Below are 24,819 nucleotides of genomic sequence, written 5' to 3'. Positions count from 1 at the left end.
CAAAACGAGGCATGTGAAAGTTTGTAAGTACATCAGGAGTATATTTAAAAGAACACTTGCCTGATAGATTCTATCCTCTGCTGCTATGCTACCGCAGCGTAGACGCCACTTCTGTGTTTACCCAGCTGATGCCGTGACGTGAGTTTCACGCGAGAGTATGAAAAAGTTTCGCTGAGTTTTTATAAATGCTTGTATTATCAGGTCAACAAGTGTTGACCTTTTTAAAATGTGTATTTCATCAGGACCATGGTGTGACAGCCAGGGCGTCGTATGGCAAGGTATGGCAGCTGCCACACCTGGGCTCCAGGGGAAAATGTAAATGCTCGTTTTTTTTTTTATACATTTATGGAATTACTCTGTATCAATTTGTATTGGTTATTATATTATTTAATACATATAAATGAACTACAAATGTACATCAGAACATCACAATCGATTTCTCTAGATATTATCTTTCCCAACACTTTATCTTTCCCCCCCTCCATATCTTGAAATGATATGGAGGGGGGGATACAACCTCACTCTGCTGACAACAGTGACTGGTGAGGCTCTCTGGGTCAACTGGAGCAGAGAAGAAGGATATTAGTGGATGTAAAACAGACGGACTCAGGCGTCCTCGTTTGACCCACTTCCAACTAGAAATGGAAGACGCTTTAATGTCAGTGTGTATCAGGAATATGACTGGGTTGAATATTCTATGCAAGAAGATGCAGTTTATTGCTTTGCATGCCGTCATCTTGGAGGAGCCTCAACTTTAACAGGTGACAGGAATGGACTGCGTGTGTTCATAGACACTGGAAACGAGTCAAACCCTACCTGCGGACCACTATGGGCGATGACAGGCTCACACACCTTATGTTAATGGCTGTTGAGCCTGCTGTCGTAAAATCACTGGACCCAGATGAACTTGTCAATGACTTTACCGGTTTGAGGCCTCGGCGTTATCCACTGATGGATTAATTATGAAAGTTCATCTTAAGGTAAGATACACTACCCCAACATCTTATTAGTCTGTTTGAAAAAATATGATTTCTCTTTTCTTCTCCCTCCCTCCGTCCCTCTCCTCTTTGCATTTGGACTTTAACAGTTTTAAGTTGACCTGGTATGTTCACGTGATATTGTTGCAATTACATAGTGAATGAAGTGAACGGAATGAGTGAAATTGTGTTTGTCAGAAAGGCTACTACTGCTCTCTAACCCTGCCGCTTGCTATCCATGGTGCTGAAAACGGATGCGTAACGGCACGTTTGACTGAATTGATTGATTGACGTGCGTAGTTAAGTGTTTGTGTCCATAGTTATTCAATTCAATTCAATAAATGTATTGCCATGTCAACAAGTTGATAGGAATTTGTCTTGGTACGACTCACAAACAAAAGTAACATGAAGGACAGACATCACAAGTACAGAGAACAGACAATGTACAACAAACAACAGACAATCAACAATACCAAGCAGACAATAGAACAATAGACCATACCCAACAGACAGTAAAACAGTAGACGGAGAAAGTGCGTAGTGCATACAGTTGTTAAAATGCTGTTAACATATCTTTCAGTGCAAGTTCAGATTTCTGATAGCCAGAGGGTAAGTGCTGTCTCTGAACCGTGATGTGGAGGTCTTAATGCTCCTGTATCTTCTTCCTGATGGGAGAAGGTTAAAGAGGTGGTGAGCAGGGTGAGAGTGATCTGCTATGATGTTTTTAGCCTTCCTAATTATTCTGGAGGAGAAGAGTGAGGAAAGTGAAGGGAGACTACAGCCTATGATTTTTGATGCTCTGCGTAATACTCTTTCCAGCCTAGTTTTGTCCTGAGCGGTTGTGTGACCGAACCAGACAAGCATGGAAAAAGTGAGCACGCTTTCAATAGTAGACCTATAAAAGTGGGTCATGGCAACTCGGCTGACTCTAAACTCTTTGAGCTGCCGCAGAAAGTGGAGTCGCTGGTGGGCTTTACTGATCTTAATATAATGTGTTGAGCTCCCATGATAGAGATTCATGGATGGATGTGTTAGCGCGATGTGAGTGAGACTGCATTGAAAAGAGTTAAAATGTTCCTAACCACACAGATAAGCTACATAGCAGACTTGTCACTTTTGCTGTGATTCTTTGCTGGACATGTTTATTGATTGATACTGTAGTTAAGTCATGTGACTAGTAACCTTGCCATACCTTAGCTTTGGCTGAATTGACGCCACTGACAGCTTGTGTGTCAGATTTCATTGTCTGGTTTATGCTAGTAGCATAACTGCTGGACAAGGGAGGCTTTCTACGTAAATAAACGTGATACAAATCCATTTAGTTTGAATGAACCCGATAAGAAGCGATCACATTCACCGAACCTAATGGAAAAAGTGATATTTTAAAGTCTTGTTGCTCATCGGCAATGTTTCACTTCAGATTTATTGATCCCGGAAGTTTGAATCTGTGAATATATTTCCAACTTTACCGAAGTGGCCGGAAAGTCCTTTTATGATGAAAATGTTGACGGTATTTTCATTTTAAATGCAACAAAAGCTTAAAGGTTGTGTTTGTTACTGTCCTTAGACTGTTGGGCGCGTCACCTGGACTTCCGTCCTGCCGGATGGCAGGCTAATCCTGAGGAGGGTCCCGGCTCCCGCCTCCTCCAGCAGCTCCTTGGGTAGCTCATCACCCAGGTTTTCCCCTCCCAAACCTTTTTCCACAGATTTACCTCCTACCTTCTTCTCTCTCTCCTCTTCCTCTTCAATCTCCTCTCTTACCTGCTCCCTTGCCTCCTCACCCGCCCAGCCCCCCCTTTTGTTTTTCCCCGTTCTCCCCCCTCGACCCCTTCTCTCCACCCCATTCTCTCCCCCGTGCCCCCCAGAACCAACTCTTTCTCAAGCTCCTCCCCCAGCACCTCCTCGTGTTCTACCTCCTTCTCCCCCCTCAGGCTCTTCCCTGGTCTCTCCCCCATGCTCTGCCCCGTGCCAGAAAAGGAGCCTCGGACTCCTCTAGCTCGTGATCTTCCGACCAAGATCACACTTAGAACAGCTTTAGCTAGTTTAGCTGCGACAGCCTCAGCCCCTAGCTCGTCACCTGTCTCCTCCACCTCACAGCCCCTAGATAGTCTTAAAGAATTTAGGTGGATCTCAGCGGGCCCGGAGCTAAAGTGGGTTAAGAACATGCGGGCCCTTTTGCGAGAGAGGAAACAACAGCTTAGTGTAGGGCGTAAAAGAGCTGCTGGACAGCTGGGAGGCAGCCCTCCTAAGAAGCTCCGGGTGGTCTAGTGTTTTCTAGTTTGTTTTGGGTGACCCACTTAGTGGCCATGCGTCAACAAAATGGCCTGTAATGTCCCGTCCCGTGATGTCCTGTACCGTCCTGTTCCATTTATTTTGACATCTTTTCTGAACCCCCTTGAAGAAGCGTAGTAGCTGTTGCTTGTGGACTCTCTGCCTCCGTGCTGAGTCTCGTTGGGCCGCGCTGTCTCCGGGGCTCCTCCTTGCTCCAGCAATGACAGAAATGGCGTGCCGTCTCCTCGTAGTCCTTCCGACGCGGGCTGTGCCTGGTGAGCTGCTCCCACGTCGTCAACCGCAGGTGTGGAGAGTGCCGCTGCTCCCCCGCTGACGTTGCGCGCATGCGTGGACACTGCCGCAGATTCCCCGCCATCGGCCTGCTTCTCCCTCGTCCGCGTAGTCTGTCCCTGGGTTGTCCCGCATGGCGTCAAGCAGGTCCTTCAGTTGCAAAAGCACAAACACGCCTTCGTCCTTTTTCTCCAATAAATCATCGCGCTCACCAAAGTGTATAACGCGCGGGTTTTGCACGTCGAGTTTTACCCGTAATGTCTGCTGAGTCATTGCCCGCAATGTGACAGCTCTCACAAACTCGGTGCAGTTCTTTCATGGGAAATCCAATCAACTTTTCTTCTATTTCCAGAAGAAACTCTTCACGGTGCTCTAACATCTTGCTGTTCGGGACTTACGCGTTCGTGACTCGATAACACTCCGGAAGAAAACAATAAAACGGCTCCGTGTAGCACTAGCTAGACTGCAACTGTTAGCTCTGTTAGCTCAGCTACCTCGCGTCCATTGCTCTCACATACCGGGGTTTTACCGGGCTTTTTTTTTCTCCGAGTTCCGTGGTCTTTCGCTGCAAAATAATCCTTTTCTTGATCTCTCATCCCAGCGGTGCCTCCAAATTGTTACACCACTCAGAAGACGACCGTAGTAGTGGTGTATAAAAGTTCAATTTTATTGCTTTGTAGCAAAGACCAACAACAGCAAGTTTACGGGTGCAGTCGAATAGTCAAAAAATAAGGTCCTATCTCCTATTCCTTGACCTGTGGGGAAAACGTCACAGGGTTAAGGAAAGGCGATAGGAGAACTCAAAAGGACTTAGGAAAAGTCGGCCGCGGTGCTCAGAGAATCCGACCGGACTTTCACTAAGCTACGTCATTATAACGCGGCCGCTGATGATTGACAGCTGATGATCGGCACCGGTGATTGACGTGCGTCTGCGCTGGAGAAACTACAATAATGGACTACAAAAAGCGCATCGTCCACTTCTCCACATGTTGTTGGTTTTATAAACAGCTGGTTCACTGACCGGCTTCAGGTCCAGCAGCTCCTCCTTCCTGTTTGACCGTTTGCTGTATTTACATTTCATTTGTGGTTTTAGTTTCGTTTTTTGTCAAGTTTGTAACATGATTGAAATAAATAAAAAAAATACCATTCAATTATCACTGTCCACACACATTTATCAACACAATTCCAATGACTATATGTCTGCATGAAAGTAACTGTTAAATATGCAAATGCAAATATCGTTTGTTTTCATGAACGGCCGAGGTGTGTGGCACTTTAAATGTTGCTCTCGCAAAGAATTGTGGGTCGGCGTAATCTCCTTTCCTTTACTTCCGGGTCACTTCTTCAGTTAGGAACCTTCCTAAGCAAAAAAGACTTTTCGACTGCACCCCAAGTCTACGTCACCCTGTGCGCACAATCCTCTTCTTCTACGTCCCTTACCCCAATTCACATCTCATGAAGCCCCCTACTGGCGAGGTGAAGAAATACACAACTCACAACAACAACATGGGCCCTAGTTTCGTGGCGCAGCGCAGGGTGGCGGAGGGTGGCGGAGTTGGCGTAATGCAAGTTTCGACCCGCGCAGCCTTGTGCACGGTCAGTTTGCAGTTTGGTGGATCGCCTGCGCCAAGATGGGTGTGGCGGCGCAGCAGGGGGAGGCGTCACAGATTCAGCTTGGTGCAGCGGAAGTTTTGTGGCAAAAAGCCTCACCGAGACTTCGCCAAAAGCCCGCCAGCTCAAACCTGGTCTACTCTTGGCGTAAGGCGCAAATAAAGTCCATTCATTCAAGGCGAATTACAGCTGTTTGTGTAGTGGCAGTTTGGCTGACCTGCTCACAGTGCGCACACGTCACCGAGACCTCACAGGCAGGTTTCCACAGTTCCAGGCACATTTAAATGCAAGAAATAATCACAACAAACACTATTTAATGCAACTAATTGAATCAACACGTACATTTATATCTATATCTATTGTCCCGTCACATCTGACGTCAGATCAAAGGCGGATGGCACGCGTAACGGAAACTCAGCCTCTCGACCAAAACATCTCCCTCTCTCTCTCCTGTTTTTCATATCTATCCACTGCTGCTAATAAAATGCGTCTATGCCTGAAAAAATCTTTAAAAAAAATACAGCAGCTCGTGCCTGGTTTCGCGCCTCAGCAGCCTGTTGTCCGTGTCCGTGGAGAAACGCGCAACAGCGAGCTGGAACCGGAGTTGGGGCTGCAGCTGGTCTGAGCGGCAGGCGAGGTCCCGGTGTCCCGCCGTTCTGGTGTTGGACGGGGAATCCGGTGCAGCTGTGGAGTGCAGATGATGAAGACGGTGATGATGATGATGAATGGCCCGGCCGGCTTGTCTATTATGTCTCCTGCTGTGCGCCCTGACCCTGCTTTGTGATAGACATGCCTAAAATGTGCCTACAATTTCTATAGTGATATAATATCGGAATTATAATTATTATGACTATAGGCACGCACAGCGCGTGATGCGCATGGTGGGAGGCGGCGCTGCTTCTGTCATCGGGTTGTCAAGTGACGAAACTTGCACTGAACCTCGCCTGGCACATTAAAGGTGAGGAGAGGAGCTCATTTGATTGGTGAAGATCTGAATCGGCTGTGTTAATCCCACTCCACGCCTTGTCTCCTCCTCGTCTCCCACTCACGCCTTCTCCTCCCTCTTTCCCACTTGCGCGGGTGGGAGTGACGGGAGGAGTGCCTGCGCTAGCCTGCGTGGTGCACGAAACATGCAAAGTCCAGGCGGACCCAACAGGTCACAGATAAACTATGGGTTCACGCTGAGGTAACTAAACTATCTTGTCTCACTACAATACTTCTTTCGCTCTTCCCTCCTTACTTCTTTTACACTCTCTGTCCACATATACTGTATTTATGGCTTCTTCTTTGAGTTATTGTTCCTCTCTTGCCTTTGGCAATTCTTCCTAATTTCCTTGCCTTCTCTCCTCCCTTACTTTTCATCTCTCTATATTTTGTGTTCTTTATTCTCACTTTATTCTCTGTTTGACACTTTTTATACCACACCTCCGGTTCTGAAAAATGAAGTCAATGCTGAAGTGCCTTTAAGTTGAATTCTCTCTGCTGAACCTCAGGGCGCTACTCCTCTGGTTGCAAAATAAGGGCCCTATTTTCGTGGCGCAGCGCAGGGCGGCGGAGGGTGGCGGAGCCGGCGCAATGCAAGTTTCGACCCGCGCAGCCTTGCGCACCGTCACTTTGGCAGTTTGGTGGATCGCCTGCGCCAAGATGGGTGTGGCGGCGCAGCAGTGGGAGGCGTCACAGATTCAGCTTGGCGTAGCGGAAGTTTCGTGGCAAAAAGCCTCGCCGAGTGCGCTGAAAGCTCGCCAGCTCCAACCTGGTCTACTTTCTGCGCAAGGCGTAAATAAAGTCCATTCATTCAAGGCGGATCACAGCTGGCGGAGTGGAAGTTTGGCTGACGGCGCGCAGTGCGCACACGTCACTGAGACCTCACAGGCATGTTTCCACAGTTCCAGGCACATTTAAATGCAATAAATAATCACAACAAACACTATCTAGTCCCGTCCCGTCAGACGTGACGGGACAATCTAGTCCCGTCAGATCAAAGGCGGATGGCACGCATAACGGAAACTCAGCCTCTCGGACCAAAACATCTCCCTCTCTCTCTCCTGTTTTTTATAATATCGGCATTGTTATTATTATGATACGCGCGCACAGCGCGTGATGCGCGTGGTGGGAGTGGCGGCGCTGCTTCTGTCATCTGGTTGTCAAGTGACGGAACTTGCACTGAACCTCCCCTAACGCATTAAAGGAGAGGAGAGGAGCTCATTTGATTGGTGAAGATCTGAATCGGCTGTATTAATCCCAGTCCACGCCTCGTCTCCTCCTCGTCTCCCACTCACGCCTTCTTCTCCTCCCTCTTTCCCACTTGCGCCGGTGGGCGAGACGGGCGATAACACTTCTTATATATTGTCAATGTTTTTTACAGATCACACCAAAACATAAATGAGAGATTCACTGATACTGACTGATATCACTGGATTGGGAACAGTGGCGGTTAGTCAATAAAGGGCGCTAGGGTGCTGCCCCCTGTCCTACATGAACAAGTATCAATAGCCCTTCATTGTATAGTAAGTAAGTGACCCGGCCGAGGGTCAGACTGAACCAATCAGATTGAACAAAAGGTGGAGCAGTCCAAGTTGGGAGTGTTTACCGCTCTCCGCAGCAGACAAATTAGACCCACCATGCACTAATATTTTAACAAACAGCAAATGTGGGAGGGTCCGAATTACTTTTTTTAAAAGGTGTGGGTTGCTGACCCCCACCCTTAAAATATATGGTGACGGCGCCCATGGATGTAATAAATTAGAGTGTGGCTCTGCTGGAGATCCTCATCACAACTCCGATGATGACAGTTTCCTTCCTCAGGAACACAATGTCTTACACTGACCATGCTCTGGAACAGAAACATATCAGGTAGATCCTGCACTTTGACCATAGAGTCACTGAAAACAATTTCTGCATGTGTGCTTAAGCGTACCCCACTGGTGATAATAAGTAATAGTTTGCGTACCTACAAAAGTGTCTCTACATGTCAGCCCTGTGATAGACTGGTTACCTGTCTGTCTCTACATGTCTCCCTGTGATAGACTGGTTACCTGTCTGTCTCTACATGTCTCCCTGTGATAGACTGGTTACCTGTCTGTCTCTACATGTCGGCCCTGTGATAGACTGGTTACCTGTCTGTCTCTACATGTCAGCCCTGTGATAGACTGGTTACCTGTCTGTCTCTACATGTCTCCCTGTGATAGACTGGTTACCTGTCTGTCTCTACATGTCGGCCCTGTGATAGACTGGTTACCTGTCTGTCTCTACATGTCTCCCTGTGATAGACTGGTTACCTGTCTGTCTCTACATGTCAGCCCTGTGATAGACTGGTTACCTGTCTGTCTCTACATGTCGGCCCTGTGATAGACTGGTTACCTGTCTGTCTCTACATGTCAGCCCTGTGATAGACTGGTTACCTGTCTGTCTCGTCAGCCGTGTGATAGACTGGTTACCTGTCTGTCTCTACATGTCTGCCTGTGATAGACTGGTTACCTGTCTGTCTCTACATGTCAGCCCTGTGATAGACTGGTTACCTGTCTGTCTCTACATGTCAGCCCTGTGATAGACTGGTTACCTGTCTGTCTGTCTCCCTGTGATAAACTGGTTACCTGTCTGTCTCTACATGTCGGCCCTGTGATAGACTGGTTACCTGTCTGTCTCTACATGTCAGCCCTGTGATAGACTGGTTACCTGTCTGTCTCTACATGTATTGTATACTTTTTACTGTATACTTTATGACAGAAACAGTACTGAGCAGAATCACACTGTTTGAACCAATCTACATTACTTAAAGTCCATTCTTTAGACCTGCAGCTTATCTAATGGAGAATTAGATACGGTATCACTTTAAGACACATTTACATGATCAGGTTCTAAGCATGCAGCTTTAATGTGTCTAAAAGTTAACATGACAGTAACTCTTGTTCAACAGAAGAGAACGGAAGAAGACAATGTCTGTTTGTTTTTAACTGGTTACTAGCTGGACTTCTTCCCTGGTTGTCGTTCTAATACAGTACTAACAAGACGCTTCTCCTGGGGGCTAAGCCCCCCCTGCCTTTAAATCCTAGTGACGTCCCGGGGTTGAAGCACAGGAGGGTAGCTAGTTACATTTTGTTCCTCATGTTGCTCATTTTGTGTGATGACACTTTTGTGTGGAGATTTTCAGTGTGGGTTTTCTCCGGCGTCCTCCCACAGTCCAAAGACGTGCACGTTTGGTTAGTTGAAAACTTGAAGTTGCCTGTTGCTGTGAATGTGAGCATCAATGGTTGTCTCTCTCTGTGTCAGGCCTGTGATAGGCTGGCAACCTGTCCAGCATATACCTTCACCCTGCCTGGGATCGGCTGTTACCATGGTTACAGATGATGCAAAGATGGATGTTGGTATTTTTGCTGGAGCCTCTTGAGTGTGTTACGAGTAAAGATCCACTATTTGTGGTGCTTGAGTAATTGCTTTCAGGATTTAAAGAGAATTTTGACAAATATATTAAAACATTTCAAGAAAATGGAAATAATTAGATTTTTTAGAATGCTTATTTATTCATGACACCATTCTCACCAACCACTTCAAAATTCCTTATTTACCAAGTAAGCGCATTTTTATTTTCAACAAAAGGTTGCTGCAGTTGACATTTCTGATGTTGAACAGCGAGAAGCAGGAATTTTCAGTGAAGTGGCTCCTTCAGTCTAGTCAGAAGGAGTCTGGTCTGGGTCGTAATCAACTGAACGCTTGTCCAGCTGCTCTTGCTGAACTTCAGCACAGCACCCACACCCATGGTTGGCATTGACCCCTTGATTAGTCCTGGTGGACGAAGAGAGAAGATTCAGCAGCAGAAAATAATATTGTGAGAAGAAGTTGGAGTAGTATTGTATAGTACTAGTAGTATTAGTTGTATCACATTTACTTCCACAATTACATGAATGTCGCATTAAGTTTAGTATTTATAGTAACAATAGTAGTTTCTTAGTTGAAAAGGACAATAACAATGGTAGAAACAGAAGTACTTACCCATGGTGTGAGTGACCTAAATAGAGAAGAGAACAAAAAGATTTTGTTATCTCTTCATGTTTAATCACAGAAAAACAGTAACAATGTCCCTGTAACATTTCTGTTTGTAGTGCAGAGTAATCAGTATGATCACATGGTGGAGGTTAATAGACATTCATTACTAATGCACAAGTCACATAACGGTACATTAATTTGAGATTAACGATGTACTTTTTTAGGATGATCACTTTAAGTTGACAAAAAGAAAAAATACATTAATAATACTAAAAATGGATACCCTTATGCATTTTCTCATAGACTTCTATATAATCTGACTTCTTTTTGCAACCAGAGGAGTTGCCCCCTGCTGGTCATTTGAGAGAATGCTCTTCTGCTTTGGCTTTACTTTTCAGACCCAGATGTTACCTCCTGCTATGGACACACCTCTGCCTCCACTCTTAAACCCTTAGATTCAGTTCATCAGTCTGCCCTATGATGTATTACTGGTGACAGTTATTCCACTCATTGTGTCAACACTTTCTATTTAGTTATGAAGCCCTTGATGGCAACAAGCCATCATGTATCACTTCCTTATTAAATTGGTTGGTAATTCAAGTTATCGGCTAATGCTTGCAGTCCTGCGTTCAAACACTACATTTGGAAAGTGCTTTTAGTTTGTGTGCTCAAACTGGAAACATTTTACAACACACATTACACAGTTGTACCTCGAGGTCAATTTAAAACTGTGATTACTAACTACTCAGCTCTATAATGTAACTGTTTTTAATGTTCCCCCTGTGTGTGTGTTCTCTTTTATTGCACTCTTGACATCATTGAAAATGATTCCTTGAGAATTAAATGAAGATTGATTGAATGAAAATGGTAAACCTGCCAACAATTTGATGTCAGGGTAACCCATTATTTGACCAACATGAACTTTTCTAGATTTTTTGTGTCAAAATATTTTCTAATAATATAGATTCTACAACTGTACCTCCATGGAAAAGGAACCCCTCTCCGGGTTCAGCCATCAGGACGACCATGGACAACACAAGAAAGAGCGCGATGCACTTCATCCTGGAAAACAAGAACAAACATATGACAGAGGCCACAGTTAATGACTTTAACGAACAAAGTTGTTCATTCTTACTGCTGTTATCATACAGGTTTTAGGCCAGAATACATATCATTTTAACAGATGTCTGACTGTCCTGATCATACCGTCAGTAAATGAGGAATACATATTTAGTTCTTACCTTTCTTTGAGTCGAAGTATACAGGAGTCTTTCAAAGAGAACTTGAATGAGCAATGTGATGCAAATCTGTGTGATGGTCCAGTACATCCATGTCTCTTTTTATAGCAATGGATGAACTCCTCTACTCATTGTTTACCCAGAATTTGGCAATCCAGGAAGGTAAACCAAACGCAGTATCATTGCATGTTGCAATGTGGTGGCAAATGTCTGATCTGTCGTCTTTCCAAAGAAACTGAAAAAGACTGCCTTCTGACTTTTTTTTCTAAGTTCATAACAGTTTTTCAGTGTTTTTTCCTTTTCCTGCTTGCATAGTTTTGTCTTTGTTCTGAATCAGAAGTTTAAAAGAATGAAAAACTGTAAAAGACTTGAGGCCAAAATACAGCATGAGGTGAAATGGACAGGTGGAGTTCTACAACTATGATTAGTTACTGTAGTTAGAGTTATTGTAGATCGACCTGCTAATTTGACCGGTTCAGGAATCTAATTAGTAGTTGCAGCAGAAGCTGAGACACACGGCTAATGGAGGCAGTTAATATAAGATAAAGCCATTTGTTGCCATATTGCTGCAACTTAAATTCATAGTCCTCAGAATCATAATCAATCAAATTCAAACACACAGGCATGATACAAATACTTTTACGCCATAATTGAAATTTGATTTCAGACACAGAACTGTTGACAATTTATTATATAATGGAAATAATCTGCATTGTTATTCCTTTGAGAATTTGAGGTGGAAAAGACGCGGTGCCATCCAAACAGAATCATTTGATGCTCTATTATTGTGCTTCAGGAGGGAGAAGAACTGGAATATGGCTATTTGAAGGAATTCATTATTAAAAAAAAAAATGGATCATAATATGATAACTGAATTTCTATTAAATCATTTTTAGGGCCATTTGCTCCCATATTGCTGCAATTTAAATGTGTGGTCCTTCCCAGAGTCATAATTTAGTCAAATCCAAAAACACAGGCATGATACAACTATTTTTTATTTAGTGTGACTCCGTTTCCGAGGAGATCATTGTGACATGGATTTATGACTAAAGGGGCCGACCTGGCAGAGGCCCAGGGGCCCAAATTGTCAGGGGCCCCCTGGCCTTCACCTACAAAACATGACTCAAAGAGGCACATACCAACCAGGAAGAGGATTGAAATGGCCACAAGAAAACAACAAAGAGATGAAAAACAACTAAAAACGGGGCAAACTGCCAAAGACAAAGATGAACTACAAAAGTGACACTAACCCATGACAAAGACACAAAATGACCACAAAAAGACAAAATGAAACTGAAAATAAACTCAAAATGACCACAAAGATTCACAGAGTGACCACAAAGAGAAACACAATAAATACAAAGAGTCTCAAAAAACTGGCAAACATTCACAGACAAAAATAACTACAAACACAATTCAAAACTGACAACAGAAAGCAATTGCACCATCGACCAAAAAAACCTCCTCTAAAGTAAATGGTGCAGTTTTTTCCCTGCTATTTAAAGGGCACTTTAATGATGTAGTAATCTGCATGGGCAGGTCTGGGGTGGATATCTTCAGCACCAAACATTTCATTTCCTGCATTCTGGTGATTTGTTTATGGATGTCAAGGAAAACACAAAATCCTCCGACACACACTCGGAGGTTTTCACCCACACGTTTATTTCGAATGAATTGTGTCAGGATGATGGTTTTCTTATCTTTTTCGGTTGACAATCATCTGACACAAGTTCAGGTGTGTATACTTCTGTGAATGAAACCCCTTCATGTTATTTCTGCAGTTTCCATTGGTTTTGGTATTGATTCAGGATTCAAAAAGACGACTTGTTGCTAACAGCTTTGGGTTCCACATACCAAAGTAAACTGAGCATTTCTCAGGAAAGTGGTGCGTTTGCTTGTAACTGGAACCGCCCCTCTTTTTTGACATTAATATAAAATTATAACTTGCATCTTGGGATTTTAAGATAGCATTGTAAAAACAAAACAAAAACAAAATAGTACTTCTATGTTCTTACCTATAGCACTTTGATCATAGCACTGTTGTTCTTACGGTATGTTTGCTGAACAGCTACTATTGTTGTCATAGAAACTTATTATGGTAATGGTCATCACCAAACTTTAAAAGAGCCATCCACATTTTAGAGTGCAGCCTGGGTAGCCTTAGCCTTAATAATATTTGCACGGAACAACCAGCATGTGATTAAGCTAATAGCAAGACATGGATTACAGTTCTGGGTGAAATGTCTGAAAGGAGGCTTGCATATTGAAAACAATAGTGCATCAAGAATGGAACCTTGAGGAACACACCAATTAAATTGAACTACAGAGGATTTTACTACAGAAGTACAGTAGGTCATTAGCATTTAACAAGGGCTAAAACCTGATTGAAAAATGTCTCATAAAGGATTCGACTTGTGGAATAATACTCACTTCATGCTGATTTAAACTTGAGTTCAATTTTTTTTTTTTTTTTAAAAGAAGAAAAGATCTATTGTATGAACTTTGTTGTGAAATTGTTGTTTTTCAGGAGCTCGGCCTGGCCCCTTAGTTCCAGTGAAAGGAACTCTGTATGCTTCAGCATACCAAGAGATGTTGGACAATTCCATGATCCCAACTTTGTAGGAACAGTTTGGGGATGGCCCCTTCCTGTTCCAACATGACTATGCACCAGTGCACAAAGCTAGGTCAAACAAATGCACTTTGGAAGAATGGTCAAAAAGTCCCATAAACACACTCCTAAACCTAATAGAGGTTATAGCTGCAAAAGGTGGACCGACGTCATATTAAACCCTATGGGCCCTAGTTTCTTAGACCAGGCGCAGTCAGCACGCAGCGCACTTGCGACACACCGACGGGGTGTGTCCACCTGGACTTTGGCTAGCGCAGGCACTCCTCCCGTCCCGCCCACCCGCGCAAGTGGGAAAGAGGGATGAGAAGAAGGCGTGAGTGGGAGACGAGGAGGAGACAAGGGGCCCTAGTTTCGTAGACTAGGCGTAGTCAGCGTGCAGCCACGCCGACGGGGTGTGTCTGCCTGGACTTTGCAAGTTTCGTGCACCGCACAGGCTCGCACAGGCACACCTCCCGTCCCGCCCACCCGCGCAAGTAGGCGCCTTTTGAATCAAGCATGCGCATGCATTTGCCTCGCAAAACCAGGCATTCTGGGAAAAAAACGTCACAAAAGCTGGTGATAACTTCCCTTTGCGACATATCACATAACTTTAAAAACTCGCGGTATCTCCTGGGTACGTCCCTCCGCATGCTTTTCTGTGCAGATGGTCTCAAATAAGTGCGGACATAAGACACTCCCCTCAACGTTGCCCTAGTTGGTTAGAATTATCACGTGGTATTTCCCACGTGAGAAAATTCCTCAGCCTCCGTCAACAACTGGACTTCAAATGCCTCGGCTCGAGTTTGTCAGCGACGAAGAAAGCCAGCGCCACTGGGCAGGCCATATTCTTTGTGCAAAGTCTGTGAAGTTTCCCCTGGCGCGATAGTTTTTGTTATGTATATGATTATTAATAAAGTTTAAATTAAAAAAAAAGTCTGTGGAGTGCACCTGTGTCCGACTTGACGTGGTGGGAACTTGACGTGTTTATGAGGAGTTCCGGCGGTAACGCTCAAGTCTCGTGCATGCATAGACGCAAATGCATGCGATCCGAAACGCAGCCAATGGGAAAGAGGGAGGAGAAGAAGGCGTGAGTGGGAGACGAGGAGGAGACGAGGCGTGGACTGGGATTAATACAGCCGATTCAGATCTTCACCAATCAAATGAGCTCCTCTCCTCACCTTTAATGCGTTAGGGGAGGTTCAGTGCAAGTTTTATCACTTGACAGCCCGATGACAGAAGCAGCGCCGACGCTCCCACCACGCGCATCACGCACTGTGCGTGCGTATAGTCATAATAATTATAATGCCGATATTATATCACTATAGAAATTGTAGGCACATTTTAGTCTATCACAAAGCAGGGTCAGCAGTAGACATAATAGTGGCGAGAACCCGGTGCCTGCACGAGCCGGCTGGACCATTCATCATCATCATCACCGTCTTCATTAGAGCTGTGTTGAAAAAAATCGATTTTCCGATTTTTAATCGATTCGCATATTAATGACCGATTATCGATTCGTACGTCCAAAGATCGATTTTTTTTTTTTAAAGATTTTTTTGAGGCATAGACGCCTTTTATTAGCAGTGGATAGATCGGAAACATGAGGAGAGAGAGAGGGGATGTGACATGCAGCAAAGGACCTCCGGCCGGGATTCGAACCGGGGTCGGCTGCGTATGTACGTTCGTACATGGCATGCGCTCTAACCACTCCGCCAACTGCGCGCCAAAGATCGATTTTTTTTAATTAAAATTATTTTCTACATTTCCCTCAGTGAACTGTTCTGTTCTTATGTTCGCACTTTAAAGAAAAATGCTCAACGTTTACATTTTATACTTCCAGTTTCTGTACTTTGGTAGCAACCGCTTTTGGGTGAATTCTTAATTATTTTCAAGCATAATAATAATGCACTGGTTAGTGTCCCAGTAGGAATCCACTGTTGCAGATATAGTCACCTCAATGATGTCCTCCATTTATTGTCCTGAATTATCTTTCTTGAAGGTAGATTGACCCTTTTCATCAGTCTTCCAGCCATCAGTAACTACCAATACTTGTAAGATTTGCTGTTTAATATTGATATAATACTAGTTTTAATATGTTGCTTCTCTACACAGTCATGAAGTGAAGGAAACGGTTCAAATACATTTTTCATTTTTAATAACATTAACCCCCGGATCGAATCGAAATCGGATCGAATCGGAAATCAGATCAAAATCGGATCGAATCGGATGGAATCTGAGAAAATCGGAAAAAATCGATTCTGAAACTTAAAAATCGGAATCGAATCGATTCTTGACATTTGAATCGAAACCCAGCTCTAGTCTTCATCATCTGCGCTCCACAGCTGCACCGGATTCCCCGTCCAACACCAGAACGGCGGGACCCCGGGACCTCACATGCCGCTCAGACCAGCTGCAGCCCCAACTCCGGTTCCAGCTCGCGGCAATGTTTCCATGGACACGGACAACAGGCTGCCGAGGCGCGAGACCAGGCGAGCTGCTGTATTTTTTTAAAGATTTTTTCAGGCATAGATGCATTTTATTAGCAGTGGATAGATATGAAAAACAGGAGCGAGAGAGGGAGATGTTTTTTTCAGCTGTGTTAATTCATTCAGGCTCAGTTTCCGTTACCCGTGCAATCCGCCTTTGATCTGACGTCAGATGTGACGGGACAATCTATATAGATATAAATTCACGTGTTGATTCAGTTAGTTGCATTAAATAGTGCTTGTTGTGATTATTTATTGCATTTAAATGTGCCTGGAACTGTGGAAACCTGCCTGTGAGGTCTTGGTGACGTGTGCGCACTGTGCGCTGGTGAGCCAAACTGCCACTCCGCCAGCTGTAATTCGCCTTACGCCAAGAGTAAACCAGGTTGGAGCTGGCGGGCTTTCGGCGCAGTCAGAAACTTCCGCTGCACCGTGCGCAAGGCTGCGCTGGTTGAAACTTGCATTACGCCGGCTCCGCCACTCTGCGCCACGAAACTAGGGCCCTATAGATTAAGAATGGGATGTCACTTGAGTTCATATGTGAGTCAAGGCAGGTGAGCGAGTATGTAGTAAGTGTATATATATATATGAAAAGTAATATACCTTATAATGATGATGGATACCTATAATGCAGAACTTGCGTGCCAAGTAGAGCAGCTTCTACATTTCTTCCTCTTTCTCTGTTATGAAATTCAGTGGGTTTGAAGAAGAAGAAGAAGGTGACTCACGATGATCAAGGCAACATACTTGTCTAGACTAGAGTGAATCTTGATCAAGACCAGATTATAATCATGGTGTTCATAGTGTATAGTGCTGATCTGACTGTGCGGTGGCCAGACAACACAGTCTGACACCCAGCACGTCAAAAACCGACGCTTGGTCAGGGGCCTTTGGCGTTAGTTACTGACTAAAAGGGTCTCCTTCAACGTACAAACCCGACGCCTTTCAACCCATTCCAATGTAATCCCATCCGCGGCGATATTTGAAGCTCAGAGCGAGTGCCCGAGTCGTCCATTCATTCAGTATTAACCCGACGACGGCGCACACAGACGCAGTGAGCATCCGTCCCATTGGCTAACGGAGGGCCTGAATCCCGGAAGTATTCACCTTACTGTCAGTTTTTACGTTAACGGTGATTTTACAATGATATCTGCGACATTTCTTTACACAAAAACACCAGTGTACCCTTGTTAATTACACAAAAGTGACGGGTTAATTGTATGCGCATTATTGTTTTGGTTTTCCCCTTCGATTTTGAGAAACAAGGAGTTTTTCTCCGTTTTTGGATAAATGAAGTCACTACATTACCCATGATCCTTAGCGGCCGTTGCTTGACAAAACAGTAGGCGAATTCGACTTGATGTAGCCGCCTGCAGCACGCTACCTAACGTGATGTATTGTGGGTTGAAAGCGATGCATGATGGCTAGAATTGTGTCCGACTTAGCAGCCGACTGCAAAGACGTCACAGGGTCGCGGCCATATCACGTGACCCAAAACATCGCGGGAACAAGTTTTTAAGAGGCGCTTCTTGCAGCGCTTGGCAGCGCGGTCTATGGTGGCTGCAACCGGCTTGTCCACACCTCCGCTACAGCGGAATGGTTCTCATTGGTTAAAAGTTCAATGACGTGTATTCAGGTCCGCACTCGGCGGCCACCTTGTGGTGAAATTATACTTTTTATTTTGGTCGCATTGATCTCATGGCTTGATCTTAAGTTCCGTGCATTGTGTTGTGAGTAGGCCTATTATATGTGAGGTCTGGTAAATACAAACATAGAATGATAATACAAATAAACTGGAAAAAAAGAATGCCTTCCACATGTTGCCTTGCGTGTGTGTGTATGTATGTATGTATATATGTATGTATGTATGTATGTATGTATGTATGTATGTATGTGTGTATGTATATGTGTGTGTGTGTATTTATGTACATATGTATGTGTGTGTGTGTGTGTGTGTGTGTAATATATATATATATATATAAAACATATCCTCTTTGGTTTGCTGCTGTGTTCTATCACTTGAGCACCGTAGTCACGTTGACTTTGTTGTCCGACTTGACGGCGTTTGGCTACAGTCTCTTTTAGAGCCCGCCCCCTCAGACACCTGCAGCTCTCGTCGGCGTGGTAAGTAAAGTCAAGTCAAGCCAAGACCATCCTGAACAAGCCTAGTTTTAAACTATATTTTTTCAAAATTAACTAGAATATGAATGTGAACTGATTAAAATTGATTAAACAGCGACACCTAGTACTGTTGCACACCACAGTCTATTTCCCACACCGGCTGAATCCTACAATATGAACTCCCAAAAAAAACATGTTAAGATTTTCTTACTGACGCCATATGACAGCAGACAATTGGCTTTTATAATATTTATTTCTGTATCGCAGTGTTATATTTAGTATTTTTATTGATAAATATTTTATTCCAAAAACGTGCCGTATAACGCGCTTGATTGACGTCATCGTGTGCGACGATCCCAAGATGCGCAGATGCCGTCTTCCATTTAAGCAGGTAAGAACATCGACTTTATGTTAGAGAAAATACTAAAATATAAGCCACTATAATGAATGAAAAATTATAAAATCATGTTGTTGTTGTTGTTAGCACCTCTAGAAGTGCTGGGTAGTAATTTAATTAAAACTGCTGTGCATTTGAGGTTCACTTTTTTTCGGTGTAATTTTATTTGAAGGGAAACTGCATAAAATTGAAAAGACAGTTGCCATGAATATGAAATAGTTTTCAGAAATGTTGTCGCTCATGATGTAATTTTAATGTGGTTAGCGTGGTTAGTGATAAGGCCTTCTGCCGTGCGGTAACGTTACGTCACTATCGCAAGTCGGACGCCATTAGTCAAACTTTAGTTTTACACTATTTTACCTGAAAACATTAAACCATTATTTATATTTGTATCTTAAACATAAGGTTTGATAGAATTTAGCCAAAAACTACCCGCCTCTATGCTTGAGGGTTCCAGTGGAAACTTAAGTTACATTAGATCACAGGTGTTGGTTAGTTGCCAAATAGTAATGTTGTAAGTAAATAAATAAAAACACTGGTGTGAAATTTAGGTTGTTCAGTTTTGAGTTCCTCAATTATGTTCTCTTCTCTCAACAGGTCCTCTAAAAAACAACCCTTTTTGTTTTTCTAAAAACAAAATAACCCAAAGGCACTTTTAAGAGCCACGTCTGTCTTGTTAACCTGTCCTTGCTGTGTTTTACCTCTTAGCCTTTCTTTATCTGTCTGTTTCTCTCTCTGTGTCACTGTGCTTTCCTTTGTGTTTGTCTTATCTGTCCAACTCTCTGTTGCCAGTCTTTTTGTCTCTCTCTCTGTCTGTCTGTGTCTCTCTGCCCTTCATCATGAGTGATTCAGAGCTCGAGGATCTGCTCATGAGTGTGGATAACCTGGTTGTCTGATCAGTAAGAGCTCAGTGATGACCTTCAAATGGTTGATGCCTTTCTGCAGAAAGAGCAGGCAGCTGCCCAGGTGGCACCCGTGGCACCCATGCCAACGGTGAGGTGGAAGGAGAGAGACAGTGACGGTAACTTAATCCATGCAAGACCACGATCAAGCAGGAATCAGTCGAATGAGGGTCAGTATTGTTTTTGCATTCATGATATGTTAAAGATCCGATTTGGCATCAATGTCTGTCGGCTGTAGGGACATTGTCTTTAATTCATGTCAAAAGTTATGGCTCTGCACTTCGAACAAATATGGTAGCATAGTTACCTCTATATCAAGGCTTTACAATTTTCAATTGAAGTTTGTTATTATACAACACAAGATTGTGAAAATAAATGTCTATTTGTTCTATACAAACATGCATATGCAAACAAACTAATTAATAAATGATCACGTTGCAAAAATACGGAGGTACGAAAGATGACTTTAGGAGTCACCACTTTAAGTCTTAAAGTTATGTTAACTGATGTTGTGTATCATTTGTTTGATTTAATGGTATAAACGATTGTTGCTGTATTGTATTCTGGTACAGCTGGTTGCAGTCAGAAGACTTGTCCCCCTGTCGATGCTCCCAACATTCACTCTGAGGTGGCCTCTGCTCCAGAGACTGTTGGTATGTACCTAATTTGGTTTCTATTAGCCCAAAGCATAATGTTCAGAAATTCTTACTTGTATCTGTATGGTGTATTTGATACAGTGTTAATATATAAACTCCATCTTTGTATTTTAATATGCGTTTTTAATCATTATTATATTATAGTAGTTACACCTTTCACTGCCACTCCATACAGTGACACTTTAAAATAAAAAACTATTTGTGCTTTCGATGTTTTTGTACCATTTTAACAGAGGGTTTTCTGTGAGATCTCCAGCAATCCATGTTGAAAATTTTAGCTTCTTCAAGATCTCTTTAATACTTGTCAGCAGTGTGGTTAATTTCCATTAAGTCTTTTTTAATTTTCTTATGTTAAGTTCAGTGTTTTTTTTTTTATTGGATTCAGAATTCACCAAACATTTGATCTTGGCACTAAGAGTTCTCTTAAGGAGCACTAAAAGTTCTTAGTTCAGAGTAATTTCTTCAAACCTATTCCCAAAGCCTCTGAGACCTACTTTTCCTAAGGAGTGGGAGGGACTCCTAAGATAAGACTAGAGGGCGGGGTTGACCTTGTTCCTATGGATGACATCATGTTCATCCCTTCTATGCCCACAGTGATTGTCTGAGAGGGAATGAGTCCCTAATAGTTAATTTATGATAGAAACACTTCACTGGGGAAGTGAATGAACTGCAGCACTATGTGGGGTCTGGATAGGGCATTTATCGTCTGGAGTAAGATCCTCCTGACCGACAGCTGAGAGACGCCAAGAATTGCACAGCTGCATTTTTCCCGTGGTCAAACAGCGGAGAGTTGTACCAACTTTAATCTGTGGTGATATTGGGTGTTTTTTATTCGTTGGTGATGCGATGGCATCCCTGACCAACTCTACCACGTTCATAATGCCATCTCCATTAAGGCCATACCTTTTTAAAAGCTCACTATGATTTAATCTCTTCAAAATGTTGACTGCAGCAGCCATGTTAGGTCCTTCCTGATTTACTCTTAGTGACTATCCTCTCCTCTAGTCCTCTATAGGACTCCTAAGTTTTTATAGATTTAGGAGCTACTTTTAGCACTAAAATGCTTTGTGAATTACACTTATCTTAAAAAGTTAGGAGTCCTAAACTTAGGAGTGAAACGCCCCTCATTTTTAAGAGTTACTCCTAAATCAGCAAGTTAGGACTACTACTATTCTACTCTTAGCCTTGAGATATTTTGTTAATACGGCCCCTGAAATCTGTCGGTAAAAATGATTCTTAATTCCCCCTTTTTTTTTTTCAGTGCGGTATGTACCTGTGGAGATCCCTGACAGAATCTGTGGTTGTCCAGCCGAGTCATTGAGGCTCAAACCAGGAAAAGCTGTGGCTTTGGTAACAATGAATGGTAAGAACTCTTGTCCTGTTTGAACAGTTTATTTTTAATAATACCTAATACCTAGCCACATATGTTTGTGATAGCTTTGTATATGAAATCGTAATAAGACTATACAATAATGTCTATTGTTTATTGTTTATTTATTAGGATCCCCATTAGCCATCACTCTGTTGTGGGAGTAATGGCTATTCTTCCTGGGGTCCTTACACAAAATTAAATACATAATAAAAACATACATAGTAACAACTAGAATCCTCCTATGGTAGTTACAATGGAGAAAGAAAAATATATATATACAAAATTGAATTCAATAATTTACCACCAAGTGGACTACTCATTTCAATTGGAAGAAATTACTAAAAACAACAAACACCGAACAATACCAAAGTTTACAAAACAAAAGCAAACAAAAAAATTAACCAACATAACAAACAAACAAAAAAAAACAACAAGAAGTCAGATTTTATACTATCAACTTTCGAACACCATCTTTTTTAGTTTGTTTTTAAAAGTACTTCTGCTTTCCAGTGATACTAGCTCCAATGGTAGCTTGTTCCACTCTGCAACAGCTCTGTACATAACTGTTCTTCTTAGTGTGTTGGTTCTCGGCAGAGGTAATGTGAATCTGTTTACTGCTTGTCTTGTCTCATGGTTATGTCTGTTTTTAGTTGGCATTAGCTGTAAATATAAGCAGTTAGGTTTACCAACTGTATATATATACTTTAAAAACAAAATGAGACGGCATGTCAGTCTGTCTCTTACCATTAGCCACGACAATCTGTCATGCATTTCTAAAACATTCTCCCTTATGGAGCACTGCAGTACAAGGCGAGCTGCTCTATTTTGAGTTAACTGAAGTTTTGACATATCTTTTTATGATGCACAAGACCAGACTGTCGGACAATAGTCCAGATGTGAGAGGACAAGAGACTGAGTAACAATTTTTAAAGATGACTCATCTAAGAGACTGGTACTTTTTTTTAATAATGGAGATACACCTACTCATCCTTGTGACTATGTTGCCAACATGAGATGTCCATGACAATGTTTCATCTATCGTAACCCCGAGCAGTTTAGCCTCCCTGACCTGTTCAATCTCAGTATCATTCAGGGAGAGAGATAGTTTGTGATCCTATATATATATATATATATATATATATGTCATATATACCTATAATGCAGAACTTGCGTGCCAAGTAGAGCAGCTTCTACTTTCTTCCTCTTTCTCTGTTATGAAATTCAGTGGGTTTGAAGAAGAAGAAGGTGACTCACGATGATCAAGGCAACATACTTGTCTAGACTAGAGTGAATCTTGATCAAGACCAGATTATAATCATGGTGTTCATAGTGTATAGTGCTGATCTGACTGTGCGGTGGCCAGACAACACAGTCTGACACCCAGCACGTCAAAAACCGACGCTTGGTCAGGGGCCTTTGGCGTTAGTTACTGACCAAAAGGGTCTCCTTCAACGTACAAACCCGACGCCTATCAACTCATTCCAATGTAATCCCATCCGCGGCGATATTTGAAGCTCAGAGCGAGTGCCCGAGCCGTCCATTCATTCAGTATTAACCCGACCACGGCGCACACAGACGCAGTGAGCATCCGTCCCATTGGCTAACGGAGGGCCTGAATCCCGGAAGTATTCACCTTACTGTCAGTTTTAACGTTAACGGTGATTTTACAATGATATCTGCGACATTTCTCTACACAAAAACACCAGTGTACCCTTCTTAATTACACAAAAGTGACGGGTTAATTGTATGGGCATTATTGTTTTTGTTTTCCCCTTCGATTATGAGAAATAAGGAGTTTTTCCCATTCCTAATCTGGGGTATAGTTGCTCTTTAAATTGGCAGTTCACATGTATAAGTGTTTATCTCTGAAGTTTGGAGACTCTGTTTGTTACTCCAGCCATCAGATGAAGGGTGATAAATACAATATTTGCCGTTACCGTGCTTTTGAATCCCACTAAAACTCTTCCTCCTGGTTTCCAAAGCAGCGGCTGGTCTGGCTCCACAGAACATCTCAGACATGAGTGTGAATTGAGTTTTTGTGTCCCATGCAACGAGAAGTAGGGTTGGGCATCGTTTGGATTTTACCGATCCCGATCCCGATCCTCTGTTTCGGTTCCTGTTCTAAACGATCCTCGATTCTGATTCTTTCAGGTGCAGGTCAACAGGTCCAGTGTTGCCACAGTTACTTTGAAAAAGTAATCTGACTACTGACTACTCCTTTAAAAAGTAACTTAGTTAAGTTACTGACTACTTGATTTTAAAAGTAACTAAGTTAGATTACAAGTTACTTCATTAGTTACATTCAACAGCTGCCGACTACCGATTTTGCCAATACTCACTTTATTGATGTGCTTTTTTAACAGTAACATCAACAATGTATCCACTGACATTTTAAGTTGCACTTGAAAACTATGTCCTGATAGAAAATACATGTTTTTATATTTAAAAAAAAATAAAGACAGTCTTTCTTGACTTCACTTAACTTAAATTATTGTTTGCATATTGTAATGGCAGTAACATCATGAATGAACATTTTATGAATATTGAACCAGCATTAGAGCAGCAAGGATTGGTTTTATGAAACAAATGAGCACAGTCCTCAAGTATGAGCGGCGTGATGATGAAGGGAGGGGGCGGGGCCAGCAAGCAGCTCGCATTTCAGCACAGACTGAGTTAGCAGGAGCTCCGTGAAATTCAGAACTCGTCTTGTTTATTCACACGCTGCGCCTTTTCACCGTCACCGGGCGGGACCTGCTCTTTTAATGTGGTTGTGCCATGCTGTGACTCTAAATGTTTTTTCCAGTTTGACGTTGTATTCTTGAAAGTAGACAAAACTTTGTTGTTAACGCAGAGTGTACAACGAACCTTTATGTTGCCATCTTTTACTGAGATGAAGTCGAAATAAT

The 24,819-nt window shown here is 42.9% G+C and overlaps 1 protein-coding gene and 2 long non-coding RNA genes across 3 annotated transcripts in view; all 3 read right to left on the bottom strand.

Moving 5' to 3' along the window:
* The window catches only part of LOC311031936 (tubulin beta-1 chain-like), a 131,929-nt gene that overhangs the window by 39,174 nt on the left and 67,936 nt on the right, over positions 1-24,819 (bottom strand). The gene's annotated exons all lie outside the window — the stretch shown is intronic.
* The window catches only part of LOC311031966, an 85,292-nt gene that overhangs the window by 41,081 nt on the left and 19,392 nt on the right, over positions 1-24,819 (bottom strand). The gene's annotated exons all lie outside the window — the stretch shown is intronic.
* Positions 9,646-11,530, bottom strand: LOC311032002. The gene is made up of 4 exons (XR_014599133.1): positions 11,375-11,530; positions 11,113-11,195; positions 10,140-10,155; positions 9,646-9,932 (listed from the first exon to the last, which is right to left on the bottom strand). It is a non-coding gene; the product is annotated as an uncharacterized lncRNA (long non-coding RNA).

This window comes from Eutrigla gurnardus, assembly GCF_963514095.1.
Source record: "Eutrigla gurnardus genome assembly, chromosome: 21".
Classification (NCBI taxonomy): Eukaryota; Metazoa; Chordata; class Actinopteri; order Perciformes; family Triglidae; genus Eutrigla; species Eutrigla gurnardus.
The sequence above is the reverse complement of the archived record's forward strand: the minus strand, read 5'-3'. Positions and strand labels throughout refer to the sequence as shown.